This window comes from Phascolarctos cinereus, unplaced genomic scaffold (genome assembly GCF_003287225.1).
Source record: "Phascolarctos cinereus isolate Bilbo 61053 unplaced genomic scaffold, phaCin_HiC Scaffold_4;HRSCAF=312, whole genome shotgun sequence".
Taxonomy (NCBI): Eukaryota; Metazoa; Chordata; class Mammalia; order Diprotodontia; family Phascolarctidae; genus Phascolarctos; species Phascolarctos cinereus.
Window position 1 is genome coordinate 370496122 of NW_027555847.1, and position 16983 is coordinate 370513104.

Below are 16983 nucleotides of genomic sequence, written 5' to 3' on the forward strand. Positions count from 1 at the left end.
AGGTCTTTGATTACCCTTCAAGTTACTTTTCTTTGTTACCACTCTATTATTGTTTGGGACTGAAAGACTGGCATTCTGAATGCCCCTTGGTATAACTGGCTTACTGCTGGACTGTACAAGACTGTTCTCACTCCCCATAGTCTGTTCATTTCTGGTGGAGAGAGACTTCACCAGACACCCTTATAACCCTCTTTCCCTCAAACCACCTATTCTTCAAAGTTTATGTTAGATCACTAGCTATGTCTTCTTCATTTCTGGCTCCACGCCAATTTTCAGCTTTTTAAAAATATTACTTCAGTTAGACAAAGTTGACCTGAAAAACAGAGAGCCAAGTGCATCATAAGGGGTACAGATCCATTATACAATACTGATTGGTTCATTAGTTGGCACAACATTAAGGCTTGTTTGAGCTTAACCCTTTTTTTCTTTCACAAAGTGCTAATATGATTATGACATCTAAAAGCATGCTAGACATTTTAATTGATACATTTTTACATACAAATTAACAGAAAAAAGTTTATTGCTCATACCAAAAAAAATTATAAAAAGTGCATACCATTGTCAGCATGTACCAATGGTAGATTGTTTTGTGCTGTGCTCCTAGGACATATGTATAACTGTCCTTAAATTTCTGGCTAAAACCTCTGTTTGAAGACACAATAGACTCTACAACTTTGTGGCATTACAGTCCTTCCCTCTAGAGAGGTTTTATCCTTGCTTAAAGAGAGCTACCACATCTTCATAGGCTATCCCATAAATCAAGGGGTTTTTTAAATTAAATTTCTACTGATAAGTGCATAATACATATATGTGTGTGTGTATACATATACATATGCATATATATATATACACACATATATATATATATATATGTATAAAACCTTTCACTTACCAATGACCACTTTTCTACCTACAATGAAGTTTCTCTTGTAGTAAAGTACAGTTAAGCAATACAAATCAACACATTCATTATTCCTGACAACATAGTCATCATTTTGTACCCTTTGTCTACCAGATCTCTACTGAGAAGAGAGACAGCCTTCATTATCACCCTCCTGAAGTCATAATTCATCACTGCATTGATCAGTGTTCTGATATATTCAATGTTGTCTTTCTTAACATAAAGTCCTTTACATAAATGATTCTTTCATTCCCAGCCTGTCCTCTGTTATAGAGTAAATAAATGTTACTTATATTTATGGTTAGGAAATTCAAACTCAGATGGATGTTCCATGTTAAAACAGAAAACTAGGAATGAAATCCAAATCCTCCTAAGAATCTATTGGAACATACAGGAGCCTGCAGAGGTGGATAATACATAGGTAGAGTAGACAGTTATTCCTATGCAAATCTGTCCTAGCCAAACTAAGTTTATTCACTGTTCTTCAGTTATACTATGCTGTCCATTCCTACCTGGAACCATCATTCACTCTCTTCCTCCTGTGTAGAATGCTCTCCCACTCCTATGTTGATCTAAATCTAACCCTACCTTTGAAGTTTAGCTCACTACACTACTCCTCTGTAAATCATGGGAGTCAAAACCAAGAGATCTCATAGGCCATCTCATCCATCCCACTAATTTTCTAAGTGAGAAACTTGTGTTTCAGGGGGATGAAATGATTTGTCCAAAGCCACTCAGGTACTTCATGGTAGAGGCAAGATTTGAAATTGGCCCTAGAACATCTGACTCTAGAATCAGTGCTTTTCCCCCTGTCAGCAACATAAATTGACACAATACAATGGCTGTGTGGGCCCACCAATATACTCCTAATCCTACACCCAAATCTACCTCCTGTCTGGCATGCTATTTGCTCTTCCTCTTCCTACTTTCTGTGGCATTTATTGCTTATACCCTTCATTTGGATCATTATTATCTTTTCTGTGTTGTTATTTACTATGTTATCTACATGTTCTTTCTCTCTCCTCAACTCATATTCTTTCTCTCTCCTCAACTAGACTATAAGCCTCACAAGGTCAGGGATCAGGGTTTAAATCTCTTTGTATCCCTAGCACAGAACATAATTCCCTTTACCCAAGTTCAATCTTGGATTCTTACCCAAAGAACAATCATCAGATCACAGGTTCAGAGCCAGAAAGAACCTCAGAGACAATCTAGTCTAAACCTTTCGTTTTGCAGATGAATATACAACAAAGCCTAGGAAGTTAAATGAATTGCCCAAGGTTGTGAGCTAAATAATAAAAGACCTATTATCTAAACCCAAGTTCTCTGACTCCAAATCTAGGACTTATACCACTGTGCATCAGGTGCTATTTGCAAAACAGACATCAATACCATATTGATATGGGTAGATAGGGAGCATGAGGCACTGACTAGACATCAATAAAGCATCACAGCAGGGGATCAGGGTTGAGCACAGTGGAGACCAAAAAGTTTCAGAAAATGTTAAAGAGAGAAGTAGAGAGAAAAATAAAGTGAGAGACAGAGACAGAGATAGAGACATAGTACTTCCTGTGTTTGTAGGGGACTCATACTGCATGCTGAGACAAAGAGTGCCCCCAAACACCATAGAATCATAGATTTATAGTAATAAGGGACATAAGAAGCCCCCTCATTTGACAGATGAGGAAACTGAGGTGGAGAGAGATTACAAGATTTGCCCAGGTTCATACGTCTAGTAAGAGGGTTTGAACTCGTTCTTTCTGACTCTAAACCCAGTCCTCCATCCATCACAACACCTAACTGCCTCAAACCCACAAAAAGTGTCCTTGCTCACAGCTGCTCCCATCTTCTTCCGTGCCAGTTATCCTTATCACTGCTGATCATCAGTTATTGCCAAAACTGGAGTGAGGGAGGGGAGAAGTGTATGTGTGTGTGTGTGTGTGTGTGTGTGTGTGTCTGTCTGTCTGTCTGTCTGTGTCTGTGTCCCTATTCCCAAAAAGAATGAAGAAACAGGATAGGCTCATAGGCTACATCCCCAGTACCTCTCCCTTCCCTATCATCCTATGTTTACCAACTAGTCCCTGAGCTCAGCAATCACGAATACCCATCAAAGAATCTCTGCCATTACTACCTCAGGATAAATAAGTAATATGCTCCTCAAATAAGCAGTTGAAAGCTTCCTCTGGAAACTGCTTCCTTACACCCAGACGATTTCTCTTTTTGTGCTGGTTTCCCACAGTAGCATTTCTCCTCTACTTGAATTCAGGTGATTCTTGCATTATGCAGATCACTTTGACCTCAAAAACAAAGGGGCATTATAATAATGTGTTTGGGGATTCTCCTTGTTGTAGTCCTCATGCCTCTCATTACTGCACCACCACAGCTCAGCACATCACAGACCTTCAGCTCAAGGTAATTGTGAATGGAACAGAGCCAAGCTGAATACAGAGTATGACTAGTCCTGTTGCTTTATTCAACAAAGGCAGGAAAGATGGCTTTCTTGCGGGAAAAAAAAGTGATTCTTCCATCTGTACTCCACATTAAAATAAATTTGTCTTTATCCTTCCTCATAGCTGCATGCTGAGCCTAGAGGGCTTCTAGATACTGCTTTCTTTACTAGATCAAGGTTTATTGGGGGAGGGATTGGCAACCTTTGCAATGTGTAGCACTCATAATGATTGTCACTGACACAGGGCCCTGGCCCCACCATCAAAGCCTCCTTCCTGATTCTTATCATAGCCACTATTGGCTAACTGCCATGGAAGTCTACATCTAGGCCATCTGTTTTCTCCATGACAGAGTCACTGTTCAGGCTACCAGAATTAGAAATTAGGTGCACTACTTCCCTTCACATACTAGAAACTATAGCCAAACTAAATCACTCAGCATTTCCAGAACCTACCCTGCTCATCCCATTAAAATGTAATATGACTTACATCCTAATGTAAGTTCCTTGAGGGCAGCAACTGTTTCATCTTCATCTTAAACCCCAGTGTTTGGCAACAAAGCCTGGCAATAACAGACACTTAACAAATGCTATTAAGGATAGAAGAAAGGATGTTCCAGCAAATAGGAAGCAAGTAGGTGATCTAGTGTATAGAGGTCTGGACCTGGAGTCAGGAAGGCCTCAGTTCAAAACTGGCTTCAGACCCTACCTGCATGATCCTGGGGAAGACAATTAATCTCCATCTGCCTCAGTTTCTTCATCTTTAAAATGCGGTAATAATAGCACCTAACTCCTAGGGTTGGTTGACTAATTCCCACATCAGAACTTTTGGTCAACTATTCTAGAATGCCCTCCCACCTCACCCCCACTCTAATTAAGAAAAAAATCGATAAACAGAAATAGCGTTCATAAACATAATTATGTGATAAGTGTCTTAGATTTACAAATCCAAGAGTATCGTGAGGTGAAAAGGAAAATGATTGCAACAGGGTAGGTCAGGAAAGATTTTGTGAAGGAAAATCAACTTTTCTAGTGCCCACACAAATACTTCTATTTAGCCTGTCCTCATTTTCCTGAATGCAACAATGTGCCATCCCTGTGCCTTTGTCCAGGTTGTCCTTAATTAATGATGAGGATGAGGATGAAGATGATAGCTGTGTTTTGAGATTTGCAAGCACTTTACAAGTATCTTATTTGATCTTTATATCAACCATAGGAGATAGGATTAACTTCTGCCTGCCTTAGTTTCCTCATCTTTAAAATGGGATAATAACACCACCTTATTTTAAAGATGAGGAAACTGAGGCAGGCAGAGGTTAATTATCTCTCCTAGGCTCGTACAGCTAGTGTCTAAAGTCAGTTTTGAACTGAGTTCTTCCTGGCTCAGAGCTCTGCTCATTGCGCTATTTCCTTGCCACCTATTTACTGCAGCATCCTCTCTTCTCCCCTTTTCCTTTTGAATTTCCACTTACCCTCTGAAGCAGGGGTCCATAACGTGGGTCCATATAATTAGAAAAAAAAATTACATCTTTATTTCAATTTAATTAATTTCCTTGGTAATTCAATTTATTTTATTTTATGCTTTTAAAAACACTATTCTAAAAGGGTAACTATTAGTTTCAGCAGATTGTCAAAGAAGTCTATCGCACAGAAAACCTTAAGAACTTTTGCTCTAATGCTACCCTCAAATGACACCTTTTCCAGGAATCTTTCATTGATTCCCCTAGAACAGGCTTCCATGGATCCCCCTGAATAGGCTTCTAGAATAGGAAATACTGAGAAACTAGGGGCAGCATCAGGGCATTATCAGTGGCTTGGATGTAGAAATTGAGAGGAAGCCAAAGATGTCCAAGAGATACAAAAGATTAGAGAAGTTTTGAAGACAAAATTCATGTTCCTGCTGAGAATTGATCCTTTTACCCAGAAGTCAGGTGGAGATATCTGTTTCTTAACTATAAATATACCTCTATCTTCCCTTCTCTGTATTTGAGACTTCCTTTCTGTTCTCTAAGATTGAAATTCTAGAAAGTTCTAAACCCATAGTCACTGTATAACTACCTTCCTCAAAGGTTTTGTTCACTGTGATCACAAGTTCTACTTCACACCCTTTCTGTAGAATATGCCACGACCCTATCATCTCTCTCTATCACTCATCCTCTTGTTTGTGTTCAATTTTACATACTAAATCAATATCCATCTTCCTTCCTTCATGTAATATCTGAGTATATAATATAGTAATGTCCTTCATAGGTTGGTTTTTTTTTTTTAATTGTAACTCCTCCTGCCCCAATTCCCTTGGATTCCAGATGAGTCAAAAACCCATTCCCCTATCTGGGTATGGATACCGGAAGGTGCCTTATTCCTGTTGGAATCCTTTTTCCATTTACTTATATGGTAACCCTTGCTATGATAAGAGGAATAAAAAGGGTTTCTCCTTTCTCTGTCTCTCTTTTTTAGGTGACAATTTCCTCAGAAAGTCACTATGAGGCAGTTAGGATGAGATTAGAAGCAACTGTCAGTATTTGTTGAGTGGTCTTATACAGGAGACACACTAATAGAGGATAATCTATCAAGGCAGCATAGTATGGGGTTACTATAAATTACATAATGTTAATAATCAGGAGACCTAAGTTCTGAAAAGAACTCTTACACTAACAGGATAAAATTCAAAAGGTCATTTCACATCTATGTCTCAGTTTTATCATCTGTAAATTGGAAGCTGAATGAAAGGATATCTATTGTCCCTTCTACCACTAGTATCTGATGACTTTCTATGGTCTCATTCCAACTAATTCCTTAGTAACCATTGAACTTCTATCAACGAATTGGAATTTTGTTTCATCAAACTTGGGTTGAACAAAGTAGACCATTACCTGTGGCTTACCTGGTACTTCTGTCTACAGAGATTCTTACTGTATTGTTTTTGAATTGTAGTTCTGCTGTTAAAGGTGTCAACAACAATTTAAAATTCACTACAGAAAGTCCAAGAGGTATCTAAAACAAAGATTCCTGGATCTGGAGATAAGGACATCATTATTATCCTTGGATTGAATATTTTTCTGCAAATTGCTGGTGAAGGAATGCAGATTACAAGGGGTTAAATAGTGAGTGGTAAGGAAGTGGAACAGTGAGCATAAAATACTCATTCTAGTTAATTAACAGTGAAGAAGAACAAAACAAGAACAAGAAGAAGAATAGAAAGAGACAGAGAGAGGTAGAGAGACAGAAAGAGCATTTGAAGGTCAGTGGAAAATTTCCATTTGTACCGTGAGACCTCTGCACATTTGTACATTGAGAGAAGGAATCTAGCAAAAAGGAAAAAGTTAAAGATGCATTCATTTATGGATTAAGGTCATGGAGGAAGTAATAGAAGATGAGATCATGAATACAGAAGGATGGCTTGCTTTTGGAGGGATGTCCAAATTATATGGGATCAAAAGAAGGGAACATAGCAAGAGGGCTTTAAAAGGTTTATTGGATTGGAGGAGTGGAGCAGAAGGGCTCTTATCAGATGGTCTCTTTCTTCTCAAGAGAGCAGGAAGTGGCATCTAATAATAGCGAAGGGGAAGAGGGTGTAGTTGTGGGCTTGAGAGAATATAAGTCACTTGAGAGAATAAGATCAAGACTGTCAAGGGTAAAGTAAATGGTTGCTTTGCTAAAGGTAGTTCTATATGAGGTCAAACCTGAACTGTTCATTTCATCCAGATCATGTGTATTCTATAATATCAAACCATTATTTAAAATATATCAAGTAAAGAGAAACCTATTGCTTCCTGAGACAATCTTTCTAAATTTGGACAGCTCTAATTGTTAGCAAGTGTTTCATCTATTAAAGCCCAAATTGGCCTTTCTACAGCTCTACTCATTGTTCCCTCCAGGGTCAAGCAGAGCAGCTCTAATAACTCATCCACATGACAGTCCTTCAAATACTAGAACAGAGCTGTCTCATTTCCCAAAAATCCTTCTCTATTGTAGTGGAGTTTCTCCCACTTCTTCAGTTGATTCTAGTAGTACATGGCTTCCAGCCTTTTCTTTATTGCAATCATTCTTCTCTGGATACACTTCAACTCCTAAGTATCTGAACTGAAGTATTGTACATAGAATTGAACACAATATTCAAATGTGACCTGAATCAAGGCAATGCATAGCAGGATCGTCATCTTCATAATTCCTAATGCTATGTTTAGATTAATTCAATTTCATTTAGTATATTTTTTGCCTTTTTCCACAAACAGCTGGCTCTTATTGAGCTGAAGGTTCCAGGTATTTTTCTCATAAACTTTTTTATAGTCATATCTCTTTCATCTCTTAGTTGAATGGTTGATTTTTTAAAACCAAATTTTAGGAATTTTTACAATTTAGGATCAGAGGATCCTAGCTTAAGGACTAGAAGAGACATGAGAGGCATTGGGTTCAACCTCTACATTTTACAGATGAGGTAATGGCAGTACATTAAATTACCCAAGATATCACTTGTACTAAGTAGAAGAGCCACTTAGTCAGTAGAAATAGTCTATATATAGTCAGTGGAATGATCCAAAGTCAGGCTTCTGACTATAAATTCAATGATCTTTCCACAATATCACCCAGCTTTTTGACCGCATTAAATTTCATCTTATTCAATTTTACCCATAATTGTGTTGAGATCGTTTTGAAACTGAACTGTGTCATGGGAAATTATATGTAACCCAGAAGCTTCATTTTACCACAAATTTAATAAGCATATTAGTAATGTCTTCATCCAGGTCATGGATGGAAATATTTAACAGAAGAGGTTAAAGGACAAAACCACAGGAAGCTCCTTTTGTCATTTTGACATCAGTTTGGTAACTGCCACCATTCTTAGGACTTTATTGCTTAACCAGCTCCAGGTCCAACTAATGGAAAGATCCTTAGTTCTGTGTCATGCATCCCTTTGGCAGTCTCCTGAAGTCTATGTGCCCTTTGCATAATAATATTTTAAATGCATAAAATAAAATATGAATGATTATGAAGGAAATGAATTATATTAAAATGAAAATATGAGATTATTTTTCCCATCCAAATTTATGGACTCCATGAATTGAAACAAATAATTAAAGGATATTTGGGAGGAATAAGTGGGTGTGAGAAGAGGAAAAATAAGAAATTAGGCTCAGAACAAAATTTTCAGAGTTAAAATAACTGATATTTATATATCATTTTAAGCTAACTTCCATATTACTGTCAAGGGCAATACCATCCTCCCTGTCTCTCAAGCTTGCAATCTAGGTGTCCTCCTGGACTCCCTACTGTCTCTCACCTCCCAACCCTCATCCAATGTGCTGCCAAGGTCTATTGATTTCATCTTTGCTCATCTCTTAAACATGCCTCCTTTTCTCCCCTGATACTACTACCATTCTGGTGAAGGCCTTCATCACCTCATGCAGAATTTTATTTCAATAACCTGTTGATGAGTCGGCTTGCCTCAAGTCTCTCCTTATTCCAATACATCCTCCATTCAGCCACCAAAATGTTTTTTTTTCCCTAAAGCATATGTTCTGCTCATTTCACCCTTCTATTGAATAAACTCCAGTGGCTCATTATTTCCTCTAAGATCAAATACAAAATCCTCTGGTTGATTTTCAAAGCATTTCATAACATAGCAACCCCCCCCATACACACAAACATACCTTTCCTGTCTCCTTACACCTTACTCCCTATCACTCTTTGATTAAGGGATGTTGGCTTTTTTATTGTTTATTTTTCCCTCAAATAACACTCCATTTTTCAGTTCTAGGCATTTGCTTTGCCTGTCCCCCATGACTGGAATTCCCTCCTTCTTCATTTCCACCTATTAGCTTCCTTCAAGTCTCAACTAAAATACTATCTTCTACACTATTCCCAAACCCCCTTAATTATAGTGCTTTCCGTCTCTTAATTATGGCCTATTTTCCCCATATATAGCTTGTTTTACATATCATTTTGTTGTCTTCCCAATTTTATTATGAGCTTCTTGAGAATGTGGACTATTGTTTACCCTTTTTTGTATCCCCAGAACTTAGCACATTGCCTAACACAAATTGTGCACTTAATAAATGTTTATTGACTGACTAGCTGACAAATATAGAGGCAGCTATGTAGTACAGTGGATAGAGTGATAGATGTAGCTGTGTGACCCTAGGAGAGTCACTCAATCTTAATCTTTCTCAGTTTCCTCAATTGTAAAGTGAGGATAATAGCATATACCCTACAGAGTTGTTGTGAGGATGAAATGAGATAATATTTGTGAAATACTTATCATAGACCTAGCATGATACTTAACAAATTTGTATTCTCCTCCCTCACCAACATACATATTATTTCATTTCACCATCACAATAACCCTGTAAGGCAAGTGTTATTATTATCTCTTTGTTTCAGAAGAGGAAATTGAGGCTGAGAGGGGTCAAATGACTTACTCAGGGTAACACAACTAGTAAGTAACTGGGGCTGGAAACAAATCAATGTCTTCTTGACTTGAAGTTGGGTGCACTATACATCACATCATGATGTCTCCCAAGGTTTCAGAGGTAGTGTGATTTCAAGTAAAGATGAATTTTGATGGGTGGGGAAGTAGAATGATGATAGAAATGATGGATTACTCATAGGATAGCTGACTTATAGCTAGAAGGAACTTCAGAGATCACCTAGTCCAACTCTCATTTTTTAAGTGAGAAACCTGAGTCACAGAAAGGCAGAGATATGTCCAAGTCACACAGGATGTGTGTTAGCATATCAAGTCAACAAGCTTTGTCATCATGTATCCAGCCCACCTATCTCTAACTTCTGACTTTATCCCTGGGAATTTCCAGAGAGCACTGTCACCCAGGTTACAAACCACCTACCTGCAGTCTCTTAGATACAGATATTTCCCAGGAAACGAATGCATCAGCCCTAAATCCAGTCACCTACCTATGGCCTCTGCCTTTTTCATCTTAGGATTCAGCTTGCTTGCATATAGTCACTGTCTTTATCCCAAGGTCTTCTCCAGCATGCTAGAGGTAATTCCAAGATTAGATTCACCTCAAATTGCCAGCTCCTGCCTCCTGATGGATATCCCCAGGCTGTACTGTCACCTGTTCCTGACTACTTACAATCAGTTCTCCTGGGTCTCAGAGGATTAAAAATTACCACCTGCCACAAGGTTGTACATCAAGAGAATTCTAAACAGTCTATTCACCTGTCTCCCTCAATGGAATTTTTTTTTAACAACTGATAATCATCTTGAACTCCTTTCTCAATGGTTAGCATAGCCTATAATACTTTCCTCATCTCAGTGATTCTGAGCCCTCACCTTTGCTGTCATTGTACAAATGCAGTTCCCCATCCCTCCACTGCCTGCTTTCTTACTCTTCCCCCGCCCTCAACCCTATCCTCTCAATGTTCCATTCCAGATCTATCCATTCCATCCACTCTGCTCACTGGAATGTGGGTTCCATGTTTTCACTCAGCACCTTTTCTTTTCTCACTTCCTTTATCTGCTGACATTCATTGAGTCATGATTCCTACTAAGGAGATAATATTCCTGACCATCCTTTTCAGGACTATTTGCACTTTCATTCATACCCCTGATTCACTCATCATGATGGAAGAATCTGAAAATTCTTAATGTCACTTCTAGACTCTCCCTCACAAACACTTAGTAATCTTTCCTCTGTTGAAATTCATTCAATCTAAATTGACGACCTTATCAAGGTTCTGGTAGCTATTACGTATGGACCTCCAGGGTGCACTCTCTTTCCTCACTGAGTTCGATGACTGGTTCACAAGCTTTCTCTTCAACTCCTATCTCTTACTAAGGGCCTTCAACATACACAGTGATACACACATAGGTGGTCATACCCTTGATTTTGTCAGCACCCACAAGTTGTCCCACTTCTGAGAATTCTGAGATTTCTTTATTTGATAATAATTAATTGTCATTCCACCCCCTCCCTCTGCCTTACATCTTCTAATCCTGTTCTTTGTCCTTTAAGTTACCTAGTTCTTCCAGCCCTTTGTTTGTTTCCCAAATATTTCATTTTTACCAAATACACTCTCCTACCTTCCTTATCTCAACTTGGTGGTGAAACAATTCAACTCCTCACAATCTTCTACTTCTAAGTCCCTTGTCCTCTTTATCCTATCATTGATCATTACTTGCCAACTTGGATTATTCCTACCATCCATTTCCTTTGCCCTTATTCATGTGCTGATGAAAAGAGCTGGAGAAAAGTCAGAAAACCATGCTGACTGGGTCCACTATAGGTTTATGCTGAATAATGTTAGCTGGACTGTAATTGCATTTAAGAGAATTTTTTGTCTCTAATCTATTTATTATCCCATTCATTACAGCACTTTTTATAGATCTTTCCTCCTTCTAATGTCTCCCTCCCTTTCACTTCCCATTTTATGAACCAGTAGCATTGTCCTTCTTGCTGATTCTTACATATGACACTACATCTCTCCATTCTTAAGCTTTTCTCTGGTTCTCTTTCAAGTTTGGAATTCTCTCCCACCTTATTCTTCCTCTTAGATTCTTTGACTTCCTTCAAGTCTCAACACAAATCCAACCATCTGTAAGAGGCCTTTCCTGGTCTCACTCAATTCTAGTATCTTCCCACTGAGATTACCTTCAAACCACTATGTATATATGTTCTATGTTCATAGTTGCTTGCACATTGTCTCCCCGATGAGATTGTGAACTCCTACAGGGTGGTGACTGATTTTCCTTTCATCTCTGTTTCCAGTTCTTAGCCCAGTGCCATATATATTAAATGGAGGGAACAATAGATCTGGTCTCCCAGAGATTTTTCTCCAACCAAGACTTTGGCACATAGTAAGCACTTAGTAAGTGCTTGTTAGTTTGACTAGAGTTATCACAGATGTGATTTGAACCCAGGTTCTTTATCTCTAAACTCAGTATTCACTATAAAGAGCTCCAGGAACTCAGAGAAGAATATTTTAAGAAGGATCCTTCAAAGTGAACATTGAAAGTTCTAGGATACCCTGCTCAATCAATGCTTAATGATCCGAAGAGATGGAAAGACAGTAAGTCAGTCTCTTAAGTCACTTATTGATTACCTACTATGTGTCCAGCACTGATAGTTATGCAGGTATAAGAGAGGTAAAATGTATAGTTGATGTTCTCAAGAAACTCACTATCTAGGCAAGGGGCAAAGTATACCCACATAAAACAATTAGAAAGCAATAAACTCTTAGACTGCTTGATATTGATATTTTCAGTGTGTGCCAAAGATAACCAATAGATGCCACGTATCATAAGGGTTCAGAGATGGTAAGGGTTGGGCTCTTTGTGACAAACTAAAAATACTCACTAAATTTATTTCCTTGTAGAAAAGAGGAAGGAAGAGCTCCTCCTGAAATGGAGTGCTTCTCTGGTTTTATAATTAGACTATTGCAATTCTTTGATCATCTATCTGGGGACTCCTTCAAGGGGGCATCTTTTTAGTTCTAATACATCTAGTGCTTTCCAAAGAGGACATGAAAATTCTTCATGAAATGAAATCTATTCCAATTAAAAAAACACACAAATAGGAATATTTCCTGAAAGATTATGTTTAATTAGCTCCCCCATTTACTTCTAGTAAAAGATGGGATCTGATAGTTTATGATAATAATATGCAAAAAGGTTGAAATTCTCTTCTTGAAAAATATGCCACTTTTCTTCACTCAATAGAGTGAGAAAGGTTCTAGATACCACCTTATCTTACTAAGGATTGGGGAAACAGAAGCATTATGATTCACTAGGGAAGGAAGCCAATGTAGACATATCACAAATTATCCTTTCCTTGATTATCCTTAGATGATGATCCCTTATAGTGGATGGAGATAGAATGGCTCCACTTTGTATGGGTGAGGATTGTATCAATAAGTGGCAGTGCTATATACCCAGTACTTCCAGGGACTTCTATTTTGAAACCATATTGGAGGATGTCCAAAGGGAGAGCCCTAATGGAAAAAGAGATGCCCTAGAGATGAGGAGATTCTCTAGACGCTACTATTTCTAGATGAAGTTTTGCTGATGGCAGTGTGTTCTAGGACACTACTAAACACTAAAGGGGCATGATATAGAAATAGTCAGAACCAGATTTTTTTTTTAAAAATAAAGTTATGAAATTTATTGTGGATACCTTCCAACCTTATGATTCCTTCTACCCCCCCCAAAAAAAAACCCCAATAAGTTCATATTTATTTGGTGCTTTCAGTTTTGGTAAGTACTTTCACCCACAATACTCTTATGAAGTGGGTATTGTAGAAAGTAATATTCCATTTCACAGATAAGAAGAGAGAGAATAAGTATTTGCCTAAAGTCACAGAATTAACAAATGTGAGAGCTAGGATTTTAACCTAGGGACTTCCTGACTCCATATATAGTACTATTTAATTTCTTTTGGTTGTTGCTATTCCATATATGGCACACTGACTCTTTTTCTTCTAAGAGCTTAGGGCCCTCATTCTGTCAACCAGTTGAGCAAGTTCCTTAGCCATGTACTTCCTGTAAGTATCCAAACTAGGGTTCACATCAAATCTGTTCACATTAAAAGTAATTTATTCTGTACTTCATTTCCACTTTCTTCTTCTCTGCTTGTTCCCATGATTAGAGAATAACAGGAAAAGAAATCATTTCTCTTTAAGATACTAATATTTGATTTAAAAAATAAGATATGACACTATGTATTGCTAACTGTGATTCATCATATTTTTGAGATCATTTGAAATCCTTTCAACCTGTGGCTGGAGATGCATTTTCCCCAGTTATCCTTTTTTCTTTGTATTTATAAGTGGATATAGTGGATAGAGTAAAGAGTTTAATGCTAATTCCATTTTTGGCAGCATTCTGTTGTATCATTTTACCTCTCTACTCTTTATGCTTGTTGTTCAGTCATTTTTTAGTGTTTCTGACTCTGTGACCCCATTTAGGGTTTTCTTGGCAAAGATACTGGAATGGTTTGCCATTTCTTTCTTCAACTCCTTTTACAGAAGAGGAAATTGCGGCAAATAAGGTTCAGTGACTTGTATAGGGTTACATAGCTAGTAAGTGTCTGAGGCCTGATTTGAATTCAGGAAGATGAGTCTTTCTGACTCCAGGCCCAGTGCTTGCTGTCCATTCTCTACTCTTTGCTATTTGCTGTTTACTAATCAAGAAAATACCATAGTTTGACTTTCGCTGACACTTGATTTGGTCCAAAATTTCTAATTTTAAAGATAATGAAATTTAATCTTAGAAATTTAAGCAAATTGCTTGAAGTCACATAGATAAGTGGAAGAACTCAAATTTTATCTGAATCATCTGATTATGCACCTAACAAATTTTCCCACTACATCATTCTACCACCTTCACCCCAAATCTCTGCCAAGTCTAATGAAAAGTGGTTGGCAAGTAAAAATATTATGCTGATCATCTAATTTGTATAAATACCTTGTTCTAAAATATGAAGACATAAAAATATTAGAAGACATGAATCTAGTTACTGAGGACTTCATGATATAGTTGAAGAACAAGATATATATTCTTGAAATGGATTGAGAAGATTCAAGAACAGTCTGTAAGTTTATGGCAAACAATGTGGCACAGACTACACATATATCTAATATTAGATATTAGAAAGTTATTAAGGATTATAATATAAGCTTTGGTATAAGAATATCATTCACTATCTTATTACATCTGTTTTTCGGTCCTTAGAATAGCGCTAAATATAATAAGCATTTAATATATTTTCTTTAATTAATTCAGATTAACTTTGGAAGATTTATATGGTTTCATTCACATGCAATCAATTGACGAATCAATCAAAGAACATGTATTAGGAGCTTACTCTCTGCCAGGAACTCTGCTAGGTACTGAAATGTTGCTATTGCCCAAAAGGATGCCTGCAGCATTTGAGTGTCTTAGTAGGATAAACAACACATGGCATAGTATCATAGATCAGTAACCTACTTAAGAGTCAGGAGATTCAATAACAATGGAAATAAAACCCAAAGTCCATGCATTCAGCAGATGAACATAAAAAAATAAAGCTGGCATAGGTAACAGGTTTGAGCAATGACATATTTGATTTAGAGCCATAATTCCAAGGCAGAGTATTCCAAAGATAATCAATGTTATGTAATTCAAAGATAAATTAAGCAGCAGTCATTCTGAATCAAAGATCCCCACATTTCCCTTTCTCTGTTAAGGGATAGTAGATAATACCTTGAAAGCCTAGAATTTCTTGGTCAAAGGCATTCCTCTGAAGCTAGTTCATTCATTGTGTGAAGATTGCAAGTATAGCAGATAGATTTTGATAGCAAAGGTGATACTGAAGACACAAGAATTTATGCAAAGGAGCAACGGCTTCCACGTGGTGGAATTTCTGATGGTGGTGAAACTCTTTGAGCCCTAAAGTGGTTGAAACCACTTTAAATAATGGGAATGGCTCTGTTGCCATCCTCCCTGTACAAGATTTTATTAATATTCAGCAATAGAGCACACAGCTGGAGGAGAAACAACAGCAGTAAGCTAATAATAGAACATCCTGACTCACATACCATCATGGTTGGCCTTCTTAGTTGGCAGGCATAAAACTGCATGTGTGACTTGGTCTGACCCTTTCTGAGTAGCTAAGATACCTAAAAATCAATATGGAATAAATCTCAGTTTTGGCAGAAGACCTTTGAAAATTACTATTTACATATGATTAATAGGAAACATACTGGACATGGAATAAGAATATCTGAGGACAAGTCCCAGGTCTGATATAAACTGTTTGGATGTGGCTATAGCCAAGTCTTTTACACCTGTTGGAGGTTCAGTTTTCTTATTTTGAAAACTGGGATACTAACAGTTGTGTTGCCTACCATGCATAGATGTTGTGGGGGGAAATGTTTTGTAAATTATAAAGCACTATATTTGCAGTGAGATATTACTATGACTATGGCCCAAGCCTACTAGTCCTGAAGGAGTAGAAAGAATCACAGAATCTCCTTCCATTAAGCTTGTCTTCCTTTTTTTTTTTTTTGGCTAGGCAATGGGGTTCAGTGACTTGCCCAGGGTCACACAGTTAGTAAGTGTTATGTGTATGAGGCTGGATTTGAATTCATGCCCTCCTTAATCCAGGACCAGTGCTCTATCCACTGCACCACCTAGCTGCCTGAAGCCTATCTTCGTTTTTATAAGTTTTACTCTTTGCTCTTTATTCTACCCTCTGAGGTGAGAAAAAAAATCAGTTTCCATATAGCAGACCTTCAAAATATGTGACAACATGTCCCGTGAAAATCTTTACTCAATCACTCAACAAACTTGTCAAGTTTCTACTACATGCCAGGTTATGGAGCTACAAAGACAAAATGAAAATGCTCTGTGCTGGCAAGAAGCTTATATTCTATCAGGAAAAAATGTATACATGTAAGTAAGTCTAAAAGATATGATTCTAAATACACAATAAATTTGAGTGAGACACTGGAAGCAGGGGAGATTGCAAAAAGCCTCATGTGCGGGGTGTTACTTAGACTTGATTTTGAAGAAAGTTTGAGATTCTATGAGGCAGACTTAAGGAGGAAATGCATTCCAGGTCGGGTGAAGTCAAGAAATGGAGTGCTTTTTGAGAAGAATAATAAACAACTTAGTTGGCTAGCCTGAAGAGTGCATAAA

At 37.7% G+C, this 16983-nt stretch overlaps 1 long non-coding RNA gene across 1 annotated transcript in view; it reads right to left on the bottom strand.

Moving 5' to 3' along the window:
* LOC144456682 (uncharacterized) overlaps positions 1-15627 on the bottom strand; it is a 29597-nt gene extending 13970 nt beyond the window's left edge. The window contains exon 1 of the long non-coding RNA XR_013485701.1: positions 15547-15627. This is a non-coding gene — a long non-coding RNA (uncharacterized LOC144456682). The remainder of the gene's footprint in view (positions 1-15546) is intronic.
* Between the last annotated feature and the right edge of the window lie 1356 nt (positions 15628-16983).